The sequence below is a fragment of the Arachis hypogaea genome, chromosome 5, assembly GCF_003086295.3.
Source record: "Arachis hypogaea cultivar Tifrunner chromosome 5, arahy.Tifrunner.gnm2.J5K5, whole genome shotgun sequence".
Classification (NCBI taxonomy): domain Eukaryota; kingdom Viridiplantae; phylum Streptophyta; class Magnoliopsida; order Fabales; family Fabaceae; genus Arachis; species Arachis hypogaea.
Window position 1 is genome coordinate 74784270 of NC_092040.1, and position 7015 is coordinate 74791284.

Sequence of the window (7015 nt, forward strand, 5' to 3'; positions counted from 1 at the left end):
ATTCCTTGATGTGTCAAGAGGAAAAGAAAAATAGAAGGAAGAGGTAGAAGAATTCGAACTTATCAAGGAAAGATGGAGTTCGAATTATGCATTGAGGAGTGTTAGTCCATAAATAGAAGGATGTGAGAAGAGGGGAAGAAATTTTTGAAAATAAATTAAAAAGATTTTAAAAACATTTTGAAAAAGATTAATTGATTTTTGAAATAAGAAATTAAAAAGATATGATTGAAAACTATTTTGAAAAAGATGTGATTTAAGAAGACATGATTGAAAAAGATATAGTTTTAAAAAGACATGATTGAGAAGATATGATTTGAAAAACAATTTAAAAAGATTTGATTTTGAAAATTAATGACTTGGCTAACAAGAAAAGATGTGATTCAAACATTAAACATTTCTCAACAGAAAAGGCAACATACTTGAAATATTGAATCAAATCATTAATTGATAGCAAGTATTTTTGAAAATGGAAAGAAATTGATTTTGAAAAAGATTTGATTGAAAAGATTTGATTTGAAAAATATTTGATTTTGAAAAATTTTGAAAACTTGAAAAAAATTGGCATTAAAAACAAAATCTTCCCTCTTGTGCCATCCTGGCGTTAAACGCCCAGAATGGTGCACATTCTGGCATTTAACGCCCAAAACTCACCCCTTTTGGGCGTTAAACGCCCAGCCAGGCACCCTGGCTGGCGTTTAAACGCCAGTTTTCCTTCTTCACTGGGCATTTTGAATGCCCAGCTTTTTCTGTGTAATTCCTCTGCAGTATGTTCTGAATCTTCAATTCTCTGTATTATTGACTTGAAAAGACACAAATTAAAATTTTTTTGGATTTTTAATAATGAGGAATAATCAAAATGCAACTGAAATCAAATAAATAATGCATGCAAGACACCAAACTTATAAGTTTGCATACTATTGACACTAACAAGTTGAGAATGCATATGAGAAATAACAAAACACTCAAGACAAGAGAATTTAAAGATCAGAGCAAGTAAATCATCAAGAACAACTTGAAGATCACTGAAGACACATGATAAATGCAAGAAGAACGGAAACATGCAATTGACACCAAACTTAAAATGAGACTAGTGTCTCAATAAGAAACATAAAATATTTTTGGTTTTTTTTTTGTAATTTTTTTGGTTTTTTCGAAAATTAAGTGGAAAAGAAAATAAAGATATCAAAATTCTTAATGAGAATTCCAGGAATCATGCAATGTTAGTCTAAACCTTCAGTCTAAAGGAATTAGACATGGCTAGCCAAGCTTCAGCAGGACATTGCATTCAAGAGCTAAATTGATGAAAATCAATTAGCTTTGGTGATGATAAAAACATCACCTTGAAACACTAGAATTCATTCTTAAGAACTCTGAAGAAAAATACCTAATCTAAGCAACAAGATGAACCGTCAGTTGTCCAAACTCGAACAATTCCCGGCAACGACACCAAAAACTTGCTGCACGAAATTGTGATCATCAATGGCGCCATCAACATGGTACGCACAATTGTAATCTCAACTCTTTATCACAACTTCGCACAACTAACCAGCAAGTGCACTAGGTCGTCCAAGTAATAAACCTTACGCGAGTAAGGGTCGATCCCACGGAGATTGTTGGTATGAAGCAAGCTATGGTCACCTTGTAAATCTTAGTCAGGCAGATTCAAATGGTTATGGATGATATATGAATAAAGCAAAAAGATAGAGATACTTATGTAATTCATTGGTGAGAATTTCAGATAAGCGAATGGAGATGCTTTGTCCCTTCTGTCTCTCTGCTTTCCTACTGTCTTCATCCAATCCTTCTTACTCCTTTCCATGGCAAGCTGTATGTAGGGTTTCACCATTGTCAGTGGCTACCTCCCATCCTCTCAGTGAAAATGTTCTACGCACCCTGTCACGGCACGGCTAATCATTTGTCGGTTCTCAATCAGGTTGGAATAGAATCCAATGATTCTTTTGCGTCTGTCACTAACGCCCAGCCTTCAGGAGTTTGAAGCTCGTCACAATCATTCAATCATTGAATCCTACTCAGAATACCACAGAAAAGGTTTAGACCTACCAGATTCTCTTGAATGCCGCCATCAATTCTAGCTTATACCACGAAGATTCCGATCAAGGGATCCAAGAGATAAACATTCAAGCCTTGTTTGCTTGTAGAACAGAAGTGGTTGTCAGGCACTCGTTCATAAGTGAGAATGATGATGAGTGTCACATAATCATCACATTCATCATGTTCTTGGGTGCAAATGAATATCTTAGAACAAGAATAAGCTGAATTGAATAGAAGAACAATAGTAATTGCATTAATACTCGAGGTACAGCAGAGCTCCACACCTTAATCTATGGTGTGTAGAAACTCCACCGTTGAAAATACATAAGAACAAGTTCTAGGCATGGCCGTGAGGCCAGCACCCATGATCTAAGATAGCATAAGACTAAAGATAGCTACCTAGATAAGAGTACAATAGTAAAAGGTCCTATTTGTAGAGAACTAGTAGCCTAGTGTTTACAAGGATGAGTAAATGACATAAAAATCCACTTCCGGGCCTACTTGGTGTGTGCTTGGGCTGAGCATTGAAGTATTTTTGTGTAGAGACTTCTCTTGGAGTTAAACGCCAGCTTTTGTGCCAGTTTGGGCGTTTAACTCCCATTCTTGTGCCAGTTCCGGCGTTTAACGCCGGGCAGTTTTGAGCTGATTTGGAACGCCAGTTTGGGCCATCAAATCTCGGGCAAAGTATGGACTATTATATATTGCTGGAAAGCCCAGGATGTCTACGTTCCAACGCAGTTAAGAGCGCGCCAATTGGGCTTCTGTAGCTCAAGAAAATCCACTTTGAGTGCAGGGAGGTCAGAATCCAACAGCATCTGCGGTCCTTTTTAGCCTCTAAATCAGATTTTTGCTCAGGTCCCTCAATTTTAGCCAGAAAATACCTGAAATCACAGAAAAACACACAAACTCATAGTAAAGTCCAGAAATGTGAATTTTAACTAAAAACTAATAAAAATATACTAAAAACTAACTAAAACATACTAAAAACATACTAAAAATAATGCCAAAAAGCGTATAAATTATCCGCTCATCAGAGTATTACATTGATTTAAAGACATTGATGATCATTGCTCATTCTGCACTATGAGAACCATTTCACCATTTTCTACATCAATGATGGCTTTTGCTGTGGTTAAGAAAGGTCGCCCCAAGATGGTTGAGTTGTGTCCCTCTTCTTCCATGTCTAGGATTACAAAGTCAGCAGGCAAGATGAATTCTCCAACCTTTACCAATAAGTTTTCCATAACTCCATTAGGTATTTTGGGTGATCTATCAGCCATTTGAAGTGACATTCTGGTAGGTTTAACTTCCTCTATTGCTAGCTTCTTCATCATGGAGAGAGGCATCAGATTAAGGCTGGCACCCAAATAATAGAGATCTCTTTCCAGTGTTATGTTATGTTGCTTATGGTGCATGATATGAGAAAATTCCCTGGGTCCTTGAGTTTTGGCGGAATGCCTATTTGAATCACAGCACTGCACTGCTGGGTCAGGATCACGGTTTCCTTTTCATTCCAGCTCCTTTTTTTGTTGATGAGCTCTTTGAGAAATTTTGTATAGAATGGCATTTTCTCTAAGGCCTCAGCAAGTGGAAGGCTGATCTCTAGCTTCTTGAAGATCTCTAGGAACTTGGGGAATTGCTGGTCCTTAATTTCTTTATGCAACCTTTGAGGGTAAGGTAGTGGAGGGCATATGGCTTCACCTCCTTTCTCTATTCTTGTGGTTGTGCCTCTGAGAGTTACTTGCCCTTCAGTGAAGTTTATGGTTCTTCATCCTTCTTGGAGTCCTTTTTTTCATTCTTGTCAACCTCTACTTCCCTCTTGCTGTCAACTTTGTCATTCTCCAATATTTTGCCACTTCTAAGTTGTATGGCCTTGCATTCCTCCTTTGGGTTAGGAATGGTATCACTTGGGAATGCATTGCTTGGTCTCTCAATAGATTACTTAGACAGTTGCCCAATTTGCTTTTCAAGGCTCCTCATGGAAGCTTCATAATTCTTGCTGGCCATTTCTCGATTCTTCATAAGTTTCTCCATCATCATCTCCAAGTTGGAGATTCTTTGTGATTCTTGATGTGGTTGTGGTTGAGTGTGGGATGTTGATGGTTGATGGAAGTTATTTTGGTTGTTTGAGGGGTTGTTCTGTGGATAGAAAGTCGATGTGGGGTTATCGATTTGTGGTTTTCTATATGGATTATGGTTAGTGGGTTGGTAGTTTTGGTGGTTTGTGTTACGGAAGTTGTTTGGGTTAGAATTCCTCTGCCATTGGTTCTGGTTTTCTCCCCATTTTAGGTTGGGATGATTCCTCCATGAGGAGTTGTATGTGTCCCCATGGAAGTCATTCTGGCCAGAACCTGGATTGTGCATGTATTAAACTTGTTCAGTCTGTTGTTCAGTGTTGTACGCTTCATAGCTCTCTTCACTCTGCCCCCACACATTTGGAGGTTGGCTAGTTGTGTTCGTTGCAGCTAGTTGCAATCCATCCATCCTCTTTGAGATCATCTCCAATTGTTGTTGAAGTTGCTGGTGCATGAGCTTGTTTTGAGCTAACATTGCATCCACACTTTCAAGCTCATAAACACCTCTTTTGAGAGCTGTTTGTCTTCCTGAGGAATAGAAGTATTGATTGCTGGCAAGCATGTCTATGACGGAAAATGATTCCAGATTAACTACTGGCAAGTATACTGAGTTGCATCAAGTAGTAAAACTCACGAGAGTGAGGTCGATCCCACAGGGATTGATGGATCAAGCAACTTTAGTGAGGTGATTTGTCTAGTCAAGTGAATAGTTGATGATTTGAGTGAAATTGAATCAACAGAAAGTAAATTGCAAGAAATTTAAAGTGCTGAAAGTAAATGGCTGAATGTAAATTGCGGAAACTTAAATGGCAAGAAACTAAAAAGGGCCGAAACGTAAATGACAAGAAAGTAAAGGCAAGAATATAAAAGACAATGGAATGTAAATTGCATAATATGTAAAGGGGCTTGGGTGCTGGGAAATTAAAGGAAGCAATAAACCAATGTAAGTCAGGTGAACTCAAGGAAATTAAAGCAAAAAAATGACAAAGAGAAAGATTCATTAGGGATTGGAGATATCATAATCCATCATCAATCAATGGGTCTCAACATCATCTCAATCATATGAAGTAGATCTATGGCGGATTGGAATTAATTGAGTCCCAATTCCATCGTAACCCAATTTCTCTAATCACAATCAATTTGCCAATTCCTTGATCTTATTGTCATGAGAAGAGGTTAAGTGCATATCTCTTATCCATGAGCCACACAAACTCTCAAGATCTTAATTCATCCTGAATAGTGTTGATCAAGAGAATTGTGAGAGATAAAGCTTCAATCTAATTTCCATGATTCCCATTAAGAGGCTCACATGGAAATTTATGGATCTAAAACCCCTTCCGGAGTGAATTACAATAGAGCTCTTCCCCCCTATTGACTGGGGTTTAGTTAATCATTGCTCTAAGAACAAGTGCGAGAAATTGGAATTGCATGAAAGTAAATGAAGCTCAACACAAAATAAAATATAAAATTGCAGAAAAGAAGAAGTGAAAGGAATTAAAATTGCATGAAAGTAAATGAAGCTCAATACAAACTAAAATGTAAAATTGCAGAAAAGAAAAAGTGTATCAAAAGAAACTAAAATTATAAGCTTTATGGAGTCCCTAATCCTCCAGGTTGCTAGAGAGCTCTAGAGTCTCTAATCCTCCAGCTTTCAGCCTTCTTTTCAACTTCAAAAACTCCTATATTTATACTCTTCTTCTCATCTTCAAATGGGTCTTCATGTACATGGATGTGGGCTTTGGCCTTAGTTGAGCAAGCTTGGAATTCCTCAAGTGCATTAACGTTGCATGGGTGCCCCTGGAAATGAACGTTGGCACTGGCGTTAACACACTAACGTGCTCACTACCGCTCTGCCTGGTGTGTGTAAGTACACTGCTTTGTGCGCACACACACTGGCCAATTTTCCTCCTGTGCGTACGTACACTCCGCTGTGCGTACGCACACTAGCCAAAATTTCCAATGCTAGCGTTCGTACTGGTGTTGTTGAGCAACGTTGGTGGGTTAACGTTCCACTTGTGTGTACGCACACTGCCTTGTACGTGCGCACACAAACAAATTATCTTCTTGTGTGTGTACGCACACAAGGCAATTCTTCTAGCTTCCAATTTGAGAATTTGTCGAAGACGTTGGTGTGCCAACTTTAGGTAACGTTGGCGCACCAATATTGGCACCTCCTTTGCTAGGAACATTGTCAGCAACCTTGGTAAGCCAACTACCAACGTTATTTGTTATGCTTGGAATGTTGGTGAGCCAACTTTGGCTACTAACGTTGCTCCCCTTTTCCTTGTCAACGTTTGTTAGGAACATTGGTGAGCCAACTTTGGTCACCAACGTTGCTTCTTTTCTCTTTGGCAACGTTCATAGGCAACCTTGGTGAGCAAACTTTGGCCTCCAACATTGCTTACCGTTCCTTAAGCCAATGTTAGCCATAACATTAGTGCATTAACTTTGGCCACTAATGCTATGGCCTCTGCTCTTTCTCTGCTCTTCCTTTGCTTTTGCTTACCTATCATCAAATAAACAAAATGCATCAAAGCCTTGCCATAATCACAAGATAATGTACTATTCACTGCATCAAGTAATTCTTGCATATATCTCAAGAAAATGCACACAATTAACAATGTTTGATTGAATCATGACATGCATGCAATTCTCATCCAAATGCTTACTTATTGCCTGAGAAAGTGCATGAAACCAAGTTAAAACTAATGAAAAAGGCTTGTGAAACAAAGCCTAAGATGCCTAGGCATCACTTTGGTTCTAGCCTTTACCACAAAGACTCTAATCTCCCTATACCTCGGCTGAACTGGTGTCTCGAGAAGTCCCCAACGAAGTCGTGGATTAATGATGAGCGGATAATTTATACGCTTTTTGGCATTGTTTTTAGT